This window comes from Sorex fumeus, unplaced genomic scaffold (genome assembly GCF_029834395.1).
Source record: "Sorex fumeus unplaced genomic scaffold, SorFum_2.1 ptg000041l, whole genome shotgun sequence".
Lineage (NCBI taxonomy): Eukaryota > Metazoa > Chordata > Mammalia > Eulipotyphla > Soricidae > Sorex > Sorex fumeus.
In genome coordinates this window covers 8272957-8288709 of record NW_026606098.1, presented here as the reverse complement: position 1 = coordinate 8288709, position 15753 = coordinate 8272957, and the positions used below count along the sequence as shown (strand labels likewise).

General features: G+C 50.9%; 1 protein-coding gene across 1 annotated transcript in view; it reads right to left on the bottom strand.

The window, feature by feature from the left end:
• The window catches only part of GATAD2A (GATA zinc finger domain containing 2A), a 47337-nt gene extending 34594 nt beyond the window's left edge, over positions 1-12743 (bottom strand). The window contains exon 1 of the mRNA XM_056119365.1: positions 12629-12743. The gene's annotated coding sequence lies outside the window, so the exon portion shown is untranslated. The remainder of the gene's footprint in view (positions 1-12628) is intronic.
• Between the last annotated feature and the right edge of the window lie 3010 nt (positions 12744-15753).

The window sequence follows — 15753 nt, the reverse complement described above, 5'->3', positions numbered from 1 at the left end:
AGCTGACCACACCTACTTTGCAACTAAGAAATTCAAATGTTCAAAGACAAACAAAAACCCTGGTTCTTACAGGAGGTGAAGGTGAGTGGTGGAGGAGCCAGATAGTGGACTCAAGGGGAGGGCCGAGCTAAGCCAAGCCCTCCAAGGACACTCACTGGGCCATCAGCAGAGCAGTGCATCTGCTGGAAGCTCGGACCACTAGTCAGATGATGTACATTAAAGCCATACAAGCAAGATACTACCTCACGGCTCCTCACCTGGGTCATGATTAATGCCAGCTTAACTACAAACAGCAGAGTGTGGTCAGGTGGGAGACTGAGGGCTTGAGAGAGTGGGGATTCCAGTGTCAAGCCAGCAAGTGCTGTTGAGTCACCAAGGTGACAACCTGTTTTAAAGAGAAGGCATCAGCTGTGACTTACACATCCTATGCACTGGCTACAGGTGGGCTGCTCCAGAAGGCAGTGCCAATGTCAGTAGGTGGCAGGGGAGCAGGAGGGGGCAGCTGTTTCAGGGTTCCTGCCGTGCAGGTAGAGAAGGTCAGGGTATGTGACAGCAGAGGCAGTGCTGGGTCCCCTGAGGTCAGGGCGGCCAATGCTGAGGCTGCCTGGATTTAAAACTATTTCACCTCAGTACCACGAACTGGGCTCAACATCAAATACTTTAGAAAATGATCATACAGTGTTTTGTAATCACCTACAGATGCCATTCAAGTGCTAAGGATGTTCTAATCAAGAGATAACTAGGGGGTTGGGATGTGCTTCAACAGTGAGACACAAGCCTAGTATGTGCTTTGAGGCCCGAGGCTTCAATCCCCAGCTCTGCAGCAGAGTGAAAACCCTCTTCCCTCTGCCCTAAGAGCAGCCAGCCGGAGTTAACAGACACCAGCTGAATCAGCTGATAAACACTCCTGGGGGCCAGAGAGCGGCTTCCCCAGCATGCAGGGTGCCCAGGTTTGATCCTAGCACCACAAAAAGTCCCCAGTAACACAAGAAGTAACATTCACGCACTGGGCCAGGAACTGCCCCCTGAGCACCATCAGGTATGGCCCAGAAATTGCTCCCCCCCAAAAAAATTTAACTGCTTTAGTTAACAAGATTTTCCTCTGAATCCACTTAAAACCTCCTATCTCTGGGCCAGAAAGAGAGCTCAGCTGGAGAAGTGCAACATTTTGCTTCCGGAGGCCCAGCTTCATCCCTGGCGCCACCAGGAGCAACCCCAAGCAATGCCAGGTATGCCCCTCAAAAAACAAAAATAAAACATATAAAAATAAAACTCCACATCCTCCAGAGACCAAGTCCCTGCTAATTAATATTAGTAGTCAACTCTTTCACCCAAACCAATGCAGAAATATTCTAATTATCTTTCAAATGTGCTATTAGATAAACTTCTGACAACCACCTGAGCATGTCTCTGCACATCTAAAGGGAATGAAGGAAAAAAACAAAACAAACCTGGGCCAAAAACAAGTTTGTGTCAACTTTCAACTTTCACAAGAGAAACTCAAAAGTTCCAAGTCCTATAAAACTAACTATACAGGAGCAGCATGACCTACTGAATGTTTCAGGCACTGTACTTTCTGGGGATTTTTGTTTTGTGTTTCTGGTTTGTTACCTAGTGGTGCTCAGGACTTACTCCAGACTCTGTGCTCAGGAGTTACTCCTGGCATTTTAGAGGGGGAGGACATATTTGGTGCCAAGGACTGACCCATGATCAGCAAGATTAGCTTTAGTCTCTCTCCAGGCCCTACTTCCAGATTTTTATTAAGAAAACTTCTTCCAAGTGTGTCTCTTTGACAAAACTAAAGATAACTTACTTGGTAATAATGAAAAATTTTTCTTTCTTTTTGCTGTTTGATTTTTGGGTCACACCAAGAGATGCTCAGGGGTTACTGACTTCTAGTGGTGCTTGGGGGACCATATGGGATGCTGGGAATCAAACCTGGGCTGGCTGCATGCAAGGCAAGCAAGCACCTATCATTAGAGCTCGACAGAAACTCAAGAAGGGGCCACACTCAATTGAGTGAAGGATTTTGCAGGATAAAGAGCCACCCGCGGCATCTGTTCCAGAAATTCACAGGCTGGTAGGCAGAAATACACATATTTCAGTTCAGAAAAATACATCACAGCAAAGACAGGAATCCCAGAGAAAAGGGCAGCTACCTAGACTGGGAAGGGGGCGGGGAAGTCTGCTGATGTGACATCTGAGCCACCTCTCATGGGGGCATCTGAGGCAACCAGAGACAGGCATTGGTAATGCACAGAACAGCTGAGACCAGGAGAGGGGTATGGGTTTGGGCAGAAAGAGTTGAGAAGAGATGAATTCATTATCTTTCAAACTTTCTAGATGCCTCTCTCTCTCAGAACACGGGGAGCCAGGGAGGAGTCCAATGGGCTGAGTTCATGTTTTAGCATCCGTATGCCTGGGTTCAATCCCTACACCACATGGCCCCTGATTACAAGGCAACTGGTTGGAAAAGGAAAAGAAAAAATTAATTTTGGAGGATTGGAGAGAGTATGGATTACAGCAGGTAGGGAGATTCACTTGCATGCAGTTGACCCGGGTTTGATCTCTGACACCACATATGGTCCCAAAGCACACCAAGAGTGTGAGCCTGAGCACAGAGCCAGAAGTAATATATAAAAAGGGAAAATATCAGAAAACTAATGTGGGGGGGGAGGGGAAGCTACCTGATAATCTCAACCTATTCAAAATACTTAGTAAAGGCTATTAGTCACATCTCAGTCTGCTAATAAACACCTTTGGTTTGGACATAAAAGCAAATCTAGATTCCGGGAGACAGTTCAAGTGGCTAAACACATGCAAACTCCTGGGTCAGATCCCCCCCCACTGTTTGAGTTCCTAAGTGTATCCCTGGGCATCCAAGGCCCACTTGGGGTAGTTTCTACAAAAACTTTATAAAAACTTGGAATCCAGGGGGCCAGGGCAATAGTACGACAGGTAGGGCGATTACCTTGCACATGGCTGACCTGGATTCGATCCCGGTACTCCATATGGTCCCTCAACCCCCACCAGGAGTAATCCCAGAGTACAGAGCCTGGTGTGCCCCACCCCATCACCCAGGGGGAAGGAGGGGGAACTTTAGCATCCGGGACACATCATAGTCTCCAGTTTGCAAACAACAAATCTTTAACTTGCCATGTTCTAAAGAGGAAAAACTCTTTTCCCCAGAAAGGATGAGTACTCCCTCCTCCAGTAAGAGCCCAGCATTTCTCTACAGACAATAAAAGCAGCAAGTCTTTCTCCTTTTCTCCTTCATAATTTGGTTAGAAATGACCAAGCCTCTTGCCTGATGACCTAGTCTACAATTAACCAATTCTAACCTTCAATAAAGATAGAATGAGGAGGAGGAAAGCCTAAGGCCTGAATACAATGCAAATTTAAGAACTGTTCTGCCGGGGACCAGAGAGAGTATAACAGCTAAGTCTCCAGCCACACACAAGGGGCTGACCTAGGTTCAACCTCCAGCACCCCATTTGGTCCCCAGAGCTCCGCCAGGAGTGATGCCTGAGCTCAGCATCAGGAGTTAAGTCCTAAGCACCGCTTAGCACCCCCATTAAAAAAGAAGCAAAATGAGGGGGCTGGAGCCATAGCATAGCGGGTAGGGCATTTGCCTTGCACGCAGCCGACCTGGGTTCGATTCCCAGCATCCCATACGGTCCCCTGAGCACCGCCAGGGGTAATTCCTGAGTGCAGAGCCAGGAGTAACCCCTGTGCATCGCCAGGTGTGACCCAAAAAGCAAAAAAAAAAAAAAAAAGCAAAATGAATATTCCCATCACACTATCACCCTCAAGACCACCATGACCTGCAGGATCGCACTGGGAACTATCAGCTGCTCCAAGCACCTCATCACTGACCTTGATTTCCTCTCAGAAAAATGAAATGCCAGATAGCTGCCCAGGCTTGGATGCCAACCTGAGGACACTGACAGATGCATTCAGCAGGCTTTTACTACAATTTGGACACTGTGCTTATTTCTGCACAAAAGGAAACCTTAAGGCTCAGGGGAGTAAGCCCCTTTCCTCAGATCACAGTGTAAGCAAATGATGGAATCCAGATTCAACCCAAGGGCCAGAGATACAGTATAGCAGGTAAAGAGCTTGTCCAGCTTGTGGCAAGTCTGGTTCTTATATGACCCCACGAACTCTGCCAAGATAGATTCTAAGAGCAAAGAGCCAGAAGTAAACCCAACCTATATACCCCCAGGTGTGCCCCCAACAAACAAAAACAAAACAGATTGAAACCCAAAGCTTTTTCATCTCTCAAATTTCTTTTACAGCACATTGGCCGGCAGAACTGTTAGAAAGCAACAAAGACAAACATCAGAGAGCCATTCTTCCAGAACACTTGCTGAAGGACCTGCCCCAGGCTTCTGGAAGTTTCATCCTTCTCCAAGGCTACTCTGGTGGGAAAAACAGGGAGAACCAAACACTCCCACACACACACCACCCCCTTCCCCAGCCCAGTGCAGGTCCACTGGAACTGTCAAGTGTAGATCTCCTGGCAGCCTTAAACTACCACAACAGCTTTCCGAAGGAAAACTGAGCACTTGAGATGTATTTTCTGTGCTCACTTTGGGGCCCAAGGATTCAGCCTGGAGGGCTGGGAAACAGGAAGTGAGGAGGGAGTAGCATCCACTTCCAAGGGCAGCAGAGCTCAGAGGTGGGAGCCTAATCACGTGCCATGTTTCATTAGCCATCCACGCCCACTTCCGGCCTGGGCCAGCCTCTTCACCTCCAGCGTCAGTGTACTTAAGTGGAGGAAAGAGAGAGGACTGACTGCCAGAAACTCCCTTTCCAACCCTCCCACTCCGCTCCAAGCTGTGCCCTGATGATTATCCACTCCTGCCTTCTGACCCACCTTATAGAGACCTTATCTTCAAATCTAAGACATCCAGCCTGGCTCTCAACAAGAAACACCAAAGAGGCCTTTCCCTCCCCAATGTAAAAGTACACCCTAAAGCTGAGGGAATCCCCCAGTAGCAATAACCTACTAATACACAGGTCACAACAATCAAGTACCCTCTTTTCTTTTTCAATTTCAAACAATGTAGAATGGCCTTTTAGGGGTGATCCTCTCTTGGCAATGAAGAAATGCCATCACATTCCAAAAGCACATCACCACCAACTTTGAGAAAAGCTAAGTGGCAATTGCTCCGGGCAGTAATCACACCAGACTCTGCTTTCTCCAAGGTACCAGCCATAGTTGTCCTGGTACAACTATTGTCAACATGAGCTGAAGAGAAAGTAGAGAGGCTAAGGAACTTGCATACAGCTGACTCGGGTTCAAATCCCCAACACTGCACATGGTCCCCTGAGCCCTGCCAGGAGTGATTCCTAAGCACAGAGCCAGAAGTGAGCTAGAAAAAAAAAAAAAAAAACACTGCCAACAACCAACAACTCACCAGGGAAATGCCTCCATTTAGATGGAGAAGACAGTAGCAAGGAGCAGAGCGAGGAAATAAGGAAGTGGTAAGGTTTCACTGCTACACCTCCAACAAACCCCAGTCTAACCTTGCTTCCTGGGCCATCACCAAAGAAGCCCAGCAATGCCCTTTCCTTGACTTTTTTCATGTCAGGTCCTGGGTTGTAAGATTCAGGAGAGCTGACTGAATAAACCCTGAGCACTGTCGAGTGTGCTCCCACCCCCACCACCACCACCAAAACACACACACCCCTAATATGGTGACCCTAGCACATCATAGCACATAAACATTGATTACTGAATTACTGGCTGACTAGGTAGCTACATAATTTAATACTTTATAATTTTTTTTTTTTTTTTTGGGGCCAGTAAAGCTCAAAGGTTACTACTCTCTGCCTCAGGAATCTCTCCGGGCGGCGGGCGGTGCTCAAGGGATCATATACGGTGCTGGGGATCAAACCCAGGTCAGTCCCAAATATTTAATAAATTTCAGGTCTCTAACTTAAATGTCTAAGTTTACATTTTAAAAATAAGGGGGGGAGGGCTGGAGCAATAGTACAGCAGGTAGGGTGTTTGCCTTGCAAGTGGCCGACCCAAGTTCGATTCCCAGCATCCTATATGGTCCCCTGAGCACTGCCAGGAGTAATTCCTAAGTGCAAAGCCAGGAGTAACCCCTGTGCATCACTGGGTGTGACCCAAAAAGCAAAAAAAAATAAAAATAAAAATAAAAGGAGGAGCCAGAGAGATGTTTGCCTTGCAAGCATCCAGTCCAGGTTCAATCCCCATTACCCTATAAGGTCCCCTAAGCCCCACCAGAGTGATCCCTGAGAGCAGAGCCAGGAATAAACCCTGAGCACTGTGGAGTGTGCTCCCACCCCCCACCCCCACCACCAAAAAAAAAAAAAAGGAGGGACTACAGAGATAGCTCAAAGGGATAGTATGAAAGCTTGGCATGTAGGAAGGTCAAATTTAACTCCTGAACACCACTGGGGATATCCCCTGAGCAAAGAGCAGTCCCAAGCACCACCTGGTGTAGTCCCAAACCCCATCCTACCTCACCCTCCAAAAAAGGAAGCAGGGATGTGACTCAACAGTGGAACATGTGACTCACGTGTATGAGGCCCTGGGTTCAATCCTGGCACTCAAAAAGTACAAACAAAATAACCAAGGAAGGGGGGGTGTTAAATCTTTTTTTTTTTTGGGGGGGGGGGGCCGGGGTCACACCCGGCATTCCCAGGGATTGCTCCTGGCTCATGCACTCAGCAATTACCCCTGGCGGTGCTTGGGGGACCATATAGGATGCTGGGAATCGAACCCAGGCCTCGTGCAAGGCAAACGCCCTACCCGCTGTGCTATCGCTCCAGCCCCGGGGGTATTAAATCTTACCTTACAACCACACAGAAAATCCTAAACTAAGCCCTTCCTCAATACCCAAAAGTCCCTTAGAAGGAAAAAGTCATACGCAAATTATGCACTAGTATTAAAAAAGAAACCTAAAGGATAAAGACAAAAGTAATATAAGAAATTAAAAATAACATCGTCCATTCATTTGGATGGCACCATTCCATACAGTAGTTATTTCCCAATTCCAAAAGAGGTTGGCCTGCTTTTCATCATCAAGATCCCACTGGGATTGAATGCCCCCAGCGCTGTCTTCAACAGGAAGGAAACCCTGACTTCCCTGGCTATTTCGGTTATATAAATCAACAGTTTATCATCCACAGTTAGAAGCTGGGCAGTGTATGGACCCACATACCTTTTAGAGTTACCCACCAACGGATAACCATGCTACATTACATTGAATAAATGTACCTAGATCAATAGCATTTCTAATTATTCAAGGGTTTTTACTGCTGTAAGGATCTTTCAATTAAAAAAAAAAACTTTAGAAAACTTCCTGTTAGATAAAAGAGACTGGTGCTGGCGCCAGCATCCACCAGAATGAAGCCTGTGGCACACAGTAGTGACATAAGAATATTTTCAAAGGGGAGAGTTATCCCTTTAAAGTTGTTTAGCTTATTTTGTGTATTTTTAAAATAACAGGCACTGGAGTGAACAATATAGCAGGTAGGCTGCTTGTCTTGCAAGTGGTCAGTTGGATTCGATCCCCAGCACCACAGTGGTCACCTGAGCCCACCAGAGGTAATCCCTGAGCACAGATCAGGAGTAAGCCCTGAATGCTGCTGGGTGTGGCCCCCAAACAAAAACAAACCAAAAAGAAAGAACAACAAAACTCTGTTCCATTCTCAAATAATGGAATAACTGTCCTTAAAAGAATGAAGATAACAAGCAATACAAAATAAATTACTGCGGTTCTGCTTTCGGGGCAGGGTTTGGGGTTCAGGATGGAAACAACTGAAATGTGGTGGGAAGGTGTAATGGTGGTAAGATTGGTGTTCGAATATTAAAAGTAATCAATTATTGTGAACAGATCTATAAAAGTTAAATTAAATTAAAAAAAAAGAAGAGAAACTGAGCAGCTAGGGAGAACTCAACAGGCTGAGACACGGTCTACGCGCAACAGGCCCAGGTTCTATCCCTGAAGGTTGCTCCTACAAGTACCACAGAGAGCGACGCCCAGCACTCTGCCCACTCTGAGCAAATGATCCCTTCCCCAGGTGTTACTAGGAGCCCCCCACACCAGCTCAGGTAGGTAGGTGTGGCCCAAAAGTCAAAATCACAAGAAATTAAAGGTTGCTGTGTCTTTCTTGCTGAGCAAGTAAAGACACTTCGTGTGAATGTGTGCAAGAGAGAGACAGAAGGTGGGGGCGCCGGGGTGGGGGTGAGAAAGGGAAGAAGAATATTTAGAAAGGGGGCAAGGTCTTCTTCAATCTTAAGAGCATCCCAGTGAGGGCCTAGCCAGATTGTCACCCAATCTTTCCCCCTGGGTTTTGGCTGTCGGGGCAAGCACCATCTGTCGCAACTCTAGTAAGTGAAGAAGGCCAGGCTGAAGTCACCAGCCATGATTTTAAGGCTTTCACTAATTGCTAAGAATCCTTTATCCTGTAAGAGACTAAAGAAATAGTATGGGGGTTTCAGTGCTTCCCTTGCATGGAGTTGACCTGGTTCAATCCCTGGCACCACATGGTCCCCAAGCACCACTGGGAGTAACCCAGTAGAGTGGGCTATAGCCCAAACTCACGCTTCTCCAAAAAGAGTTCTCTAGAGACAGCAAAACAGCTCAGCAGGCTAGGCACATGCTTTTTAAGCAGCAGGCTCCATCCTAGGCACGTGCTAGAAGCAGCCCCTGAGGACCACTAGGTGTGGCCCAAACACTTAAGGGGGGGAGGGGTCTTTTTCTTTGGGGAGGCCACAACCAGAGATGCTCAGAGATTACTCCTGACTCTACACTCAGGAATTACTCCTGGTGGTGCTCAGGAAAACATATCCGATGCTGGGGAAGGAACCCAGGTCAGCTACATGCAAGTCCAGAGTCAGACCCACTATACTAGCTCTCCAGTCCAGGAATCCTCAAGAAAGAAGAGAGAGGAGGGAAGAAGAGGGGAGGGGAGGGAAAGGATGGGGAGGGGAGGGGAGGGGAGGGGAAAAGCATCAGGCTGAAGCGATAATACAGCCAGTCAGGTGCTTGCCTTACACATACCCAACCCAGGTTCAATCCCCAGCAGCTCACATGATCCCTGAAGCACCACCAGGGGTGATTTCTGAGTGCAAAGCCAGGAGAAATCCCTGAGCATCACCAGGTGTAACCAAAAAATATTTTTTTTAAATGCCCACAACCTGCCTATCTCAGCTTCCAGTACTGAGTTAGCTTCTCCACTGTTCTCTGGATCATGGGAGCTCAAGTTGAATCTAATCTCCCATGGGAACTAAGCCCCACACGAACTGTCTCAGAGTACTATTTCTGGGGCTGGAGCAATAGCACAGCGGGTAGGGCATTTGCCTTGCACACAGTCAACCTAGGTTTGATTCCCAGCATCCCATAGTCCCCCGAGCACCACCAGGAGTAATTCCTGAGTAATTGAACCAGGAGTAACTCCTGTGCATCGCCAGGTGTGACCCAAAAAGCCAAAAAAAAGTACTATTACTGTGCACCATCAAATGCCTTTACACATCACGTTCACAGTGTTCTGTCCCCAAATCTGACCCATTACCTTAAGGAAACGATTCTTATTTCAAGGTTCTGATATGAGATCCCTCAGAGGTAACTGCAATGAATCCCTCACTCCCAAGCCACCCCAAAATATGGATATGAGCCTAGTTCTCTGACATTTTTTTCTTCCCACAATTCTTCCAAGTTCTTTCTAATTTTCTATTTTTCTTTCAGTCTAATGATAGCAATACATTTCCCTACTTGCACTTAACTCACAAATTACCCCCGTTTTGCAGCAGGAGAAGAAAAGGCCAAGGTAAACACAAATCCCCACCACATAGGAAATCCACCTCACATCTGACATCTAAACAGAGAAAATATACAGCGAGACCCAGGAAAGCAGTGGGCTTTGTATGTGACACCATGTCTCTTTTCCTTCAGGCATAGTTAGCCTTGGCAGAGTATCAAGTGCTTCCGGGTCTAGAGTTCAGGCCAGAATCCTAATCTCCTGAACTCAACCACCAGTACCCGACCACGTGCCTGAGGCTGTGCTGGCCTTCTCTCGCTTTCTTCAGTCACTCACTCAGAAGTCTAGGAAGCACCGCCATCTGTAGGCGCCTTCACACACATCCAGAGATCACGGAGATGTGTGATCCCTCAAATTCTGAAGTATTGTACCTGCTTTGTGCTATAACTTGTCCAAAGCCACACGACTAAGGCAAGAAGAGCTCCAGAATCTGAAGAAGCTCCTTCAAAGCTCCCCTTTCCTTCCTAACACCCCATGCTGCTGGACCGCTGGGCTTCATGTGAAACACCAAAGATGTGCTGCCACTTCTCTGCCCGGTCGGAGGCCACCCCAACCTCCCCCCACTCCCCATCTTTCCCCATCCCCTCAGGAAAGTGCCTATAGCTGACCAGGAAAAGGCAATAAAAGAGCAGCCAGAGCGGCAGCCGCTTCCTGCCCGGACTTGACTACCCAGGAGCAGAGGGCCCAGGAAACTCTCCAAGCGCTTCTCCACAGAAGAAAATAGCTCGAGTTGAAACTTGTGTCCACATGGTCCATCGACAGATTTAGAACTCAAATTATAGCCTCGGCAGGAGTCTTCACAAAGGACTCAAATTAAGCAAGACCCAGATGGAAGGGAACAGGGGAGAGCCAGCCTTAAATTGAACTGTAAAGTAAGCTGCAGTTGGAGCCAAGTCGGAGGGCAGAACTTGTTGAAATACTAAACCCAACAGAAGTTCGGCCTCTGTTTCCAACTCCACGGAAGGAACCGTCTCCCCAAGTCTCTCACTTGAGACCTGCGCATGGACACGAAGTAGTTACAAGTTACTCAGGTTTCAAACTGAGTTCATTCCTGTCCTTTGGACCATCTCTCAATGCCAGCATTCATCTGCTGGGGCTCGGGAGAGCCCTGCATTTGGCAAAGCAGATAAAATTAGCTACTGGGCTGAACTTGGAATCCAGGGTGGGCCATTAAGAAAAAAAAAAAAAAGACACACACACAGGATTTGTAAAAGCCACGTAAAAACTTCCTTTGGGCCAGGCTTAAGTCCCCTAAAACTGAGAAACGGAGTCCAATCCCCCATCCCTGGCTTCCTTTCCACCCTTCCTGGAGCTGAGGTGAAGCATTTCCTGCTCTGGCACCGCCTTGGCAAAGCCGAGGGTCCTCGGGAGATGCAGGGGGTGAATCAGAAACCTCAGAAGAGAAAAACCAGCAGGCAGACCCGAAGGTGTCTCTTCACCTTTTCTGGGGGACGTGGGGGAGGTGAGCTACACTGCACAGAGAGTGAGGACAGAGGGAAGTGACAGGAAGTGGGTCAGCCCCACGGCCTGACAGTGTTATAATGCGGGGCGCCTGGGAGCTGCAGCCTCAAAAGCAGGTAAGCAAGGTGGTGACCCCAATAGCAGCAGTCTTAGGAAAGAAAAGGAAACACAGAGCCACAATGTCTCCCAATTTTCTTTCCTGTGGCCCCAAATTGTCAAAGTTCCAAGAAGTGCCCTATTCTGGCAAGTCAGAAAACTGGAGGTGAGGAGGATGCTTCCGGCCTCTCCCTCTAGAAAGGAGGGAACAGAAATAAGGAACTGGGGAGTAGGGGGCTCCGAGCCAAAAGAAGGGAAGCATTTCTCCCCCAGGAAGAGGACCTCAGGCAAGGGAGAAGCGTCCAGGGTCTCCCCTCAATCAGGAGGCGGGTTCTGGGAAAGTGGGGGGTGCACTTCAAAGGGTCAACTTATACGGGGGGGTTACCTAGAGAAGAGGGGGCGCCTCCAAAACTTGCTGCACGCCAAACAAGCATTAGGAAGCCCCGGAGGAAATGCCCCCAGGACTGAGGGGAGGAGACCTAGAGACCCAAAGAAGTGGGGGCAGAAGGTCGGGGAGCGTGTCTCAGAGAGGCAGAGGGCCAGGGGACCAACGGGAGGGGAGAGACCTCGGAGAAAAGCAAAGTCCAAAGGGAAACTTCAGAAAAGCTCCAGAGCCGCAGAGTTGTCCCCCGAAAAGACCGGGGCGCCCAGGAAGAGGCTGAATGAAGGCCAGGGAGGGGGCGGGCTCCCCTTGGGGATGTGGAGTGTCTCCTGAGAGAAATATCGGTCCCTCGGGGAAGTAGATGGTCCCTGGGGACGGAGGGGGGGAGGTCCTCACGACGTCTCAGACACGAGCAAGCCCCTCCTCACAGGGAGCATTTGCAATGGGGGGCGCGCTCAGAGTGCTAATAGCCCTGAGGGTAAGCGGGGGCCCCCAGAAAGAGGTCCCTCAGAGGTTTGGGGTCCCCTCGGGGAAAAGGAGCCTCTCAGACAAAAAGGGCGCGGGAGCCCCGGGGTCTCCTGCGCCCAGTGGCCCCTCGGGGACGGGGGTCCTCCAGAGAAACGGGGCCCCTGGCCGCGGGGTCCCGCACACGAGGCGCCCCTGAGAGAAAAGGAACTGCCCTCCGAGAAGCCGCGCTCCCTCAGAGGGGGTGTGAAGTTGGGGTCCCTTCCCTCAGGGGAGCCGGAGGCGGGGGGCTTTCTCTGAGCGGCGGGGGGGTCCCCGCGGCTTGGCAGCGGCAGCCTGGGGACTCGGGGCCAGGCCCGCGGCCCCGGGGGAGCGGAAGCCCCGAGCCGCCGGGGCACCGGAAGCCGCTCCGCTTGCACTTACCGAAGTTGCGGGCGCCAAGAGGGCGGCTCCGGGCCGGGCCTCGGGCGCGCGTCGCTCAGTCCCGAGCTCGGGCGTCCGCAGCTGCGGCGGCGGCTCCTCGGGTGGCGGCGGCGGCGGCGGCAACAGGACGCCGGGCGGACAGACGGACCGACTGCCGGCTGCGCGGACGGCGGAGCGCGCTGGGTGGCGGGTGCGCGTGCGCGCGCCGGGGCGCTGACCCGGGCGGGAGGAGCCGCCGCGCCGCGCTCGGGCCGCCGCTCGGTCTCCCGCTCCGTCTCACACTGAAATTGCCCGCTTCACAGCCCGGCTTCCCCGGTTGCTAGGCAGATTTCGCCTCTCGCACTTCCGGGTTGAGGCGCGTGTCGCCGAGTGGCGGCGCCGCAGGCCAATGAGGTCCCGCCCGGGCTTCCAGGCTCCGCACCCCTCGGAGGGCGTGGCCATCGGCAAGACGGACAGCGCCCGCTGCCCAATGACCGCGCGGGCCGGCTGGCCCTCGGGGTCGCACCGGCGGCAGGGGCGGGCCCGAAGAGGCGGGACGCAATGAATGACAAGCGGCTTGCCAACGAGAGAGTGGAGCGGGACAAGCGACCAATCATAATATTGAGAGGGCGGGGATTAATATTTCTGGGCGGGGAAGTGTGTAGAGGCGGAGCCTGAGGGACGCGTCAATCCGTGGCCGGCTCGCTTGGACCCCAGAGGGCAGTTCGGCTGGGCCGCCGGTCGGCCGACAACTGGCTGGGCAGGGGGTTCCCCGCAGTGCTCAGCAGGGGCGCCCCACCCACAATGCACCGGACACGCCTGGACCCGGGGGAGTGGGCGGGGCCGCGCGCGGCGTCCTCTGAGGCGACCCACAGCCCTTCGGGGATTGGGTGTCCCGCCCTCTGCTCCCCGAGAGTTGTGGTTTAGACCCACTTCTGAGGAGAAGCTTCTGGAATCTAGCCCGTGGCCCCCGTTCTGCGGAAAATCTTCGGGAATCTTACTCTTGATCCCCTTTTCTGAAGAGAATCCTGGAGATTCTCGGAGAATTGGCCAGAACTTGGATGATTTTCTCGATCCGGGACCCCAGTTGTCTTTCCTAAGAAAACTTGGGGTTCGGATCCCTGCCCTATTTACTAAGAAGATATGAGGGATTCGGGGTATAATGCCATTCCAAAGATGTTCCGGGGGCCACTGTCTGAGGGGCCGTGGGGGTGGGGATGCCTACCCTTGCCTTCACTTCTGAAGCTGAGGTGGGGGAAGTCAGATCGGGAAATTCCCCTCCTATAGAGGAGAAATTTGGGACGAGCCGCTGCAAGAAGCATTTGCCCGGACTGGGGCCCCGGCACTTCCTGGGAACCGGAGTGACCCCCAAACATATCTGCGGGGAACCCCGGGAGCACCATCAGGGATGAACCCAAAGCAAAAATTTAAAAGCAAGGAAGAGGGGCTACAGTGGGTAGGGCACTTGCCTTGCACACAGCCAACTGGAATCCTATAGAGTCCCCACCCCACACCTCAGGACTGCCAGGAGTGATTCCACAGTTCAGAGCCAGGAGTAAGCCCGCTGGTTGTGGCCCCAAAACAAACAAACAAACAAAAAAAAAACCAAGGAAGAGATGCCAGAAGTTGGAAGGAGAGCTCCCCCTCCCTAAGAATTGCCAGTCGGTCTGTACTTCCTCTAGGGAAGAGTCCATTCACCCTCCCGCCCAGCCCAAATGCTTTCTTTCATTCTTTTTTCTTTTTTTCCTTTTGGGTCACACCGGTGATACTCAGAAGTTACTCTTGGCTCTGGCTCAGACTCTGCACTTTTTCCTGGTGTTGCTCAGGGAATCATATGGGATGCCAGGGATCGAACCCAGGTCAGCTGCAATGTTTTGATTCTTAATCTCTTTCAGATTTTGGTCTCATCAGGCTTTCTCTTATTTTTTTTTCAGAGGGGGACGACTACCAAGTGGTGCTCAGGAGGCCTGGGGGGTTCAGTGCAAGGTCCCTGTGGTGCCAGGGATCGCAGAAAAGGACTCCATGGTTGCATTCCAATGATTGTGGTGCCTGGATAAAACTCAGGTGGGGTGCACGCATCTTCCTAAACCACCATACTATCTCCCACCCACCCCCCATTAGACTTTTTGGCACAGATTTTCTTCATTTTAATCTTTCAGGGATACACCTGGCAGTGCTCAGGTGTTATTTAAGGCTCTGTGCTCAGAGATCACGCCTGGCAGTGTTTAGGCGGATGGATGCAGGGCCAGCCTCATGCAAGTCAGATACCATAGCACTGTACTATCTCTCTGACTCCCTATCATTTCCTTCTTGCCTCAGAGAAACAGTTTTGTTTTTTTTCTTTTTGGGTCACATCCGGCAATGTTCAGGGGTTACTTCTGGCTCTGCACTCAGGAATTACTCCTGGCAGTGCTTGGGGGACTGTATGGGATGCCAGGGATCGAACCCTGGTCGGCCGTGAGCAAGGCAAACACCCTACCCATTGTACTATCGCTCAAGCCCTGTCAGAGAAACAGTTTTGCATGAATCTGTCATTCAGTTTTTTTTTTTTCTTTTTGGGTCACACCTGGCGATGCACAGACAGGGGTTACCCCTGGCTCTGCACTCAAGAGTTACTCCTGGTGGTGCTCAGGGGACCATGTGGGATGCTGGGAATCGAACCTGGGTCGGCCGCGTGCAAGGCAAACGCCCTACCCGCTGTGCTATTGCTCCAGCCCCTGTCATTCAGTTTTTGCAATGACCTAAGCAGTGACCTAAGCAGTGTCTTACCAGGCATCACGGGCCTCCACTGTCTGCGCCAGGGTAGTCTGAACCCCTCACCTGATTGCCCCTCAAAGAACCAGCTTTGCAGGAGACCAAATGTGCACCACAGTGAGAAGTATGAAGGCTGCAATGAAAAAGACCCTCCATGCCATGAGTATTCCTGTGACAAGCTTCTCACTTCAACTCTTTTTTTTCTTTTTTGGGACACACCCGGCGATGCACAGGGGTTACTCCTGACTCTGCAGGAATTACTCCTGGCAGTGCTCGGGGGCCATATGGGATGCTGGGAATCGAACCCAGCTCGGCTGCGTGCAAGGCAACGCCCTACCCGCTGTGCTGTCGCTCCAGCTCCTTACTTCAACTTTTTGAGCACAAATGTGCAT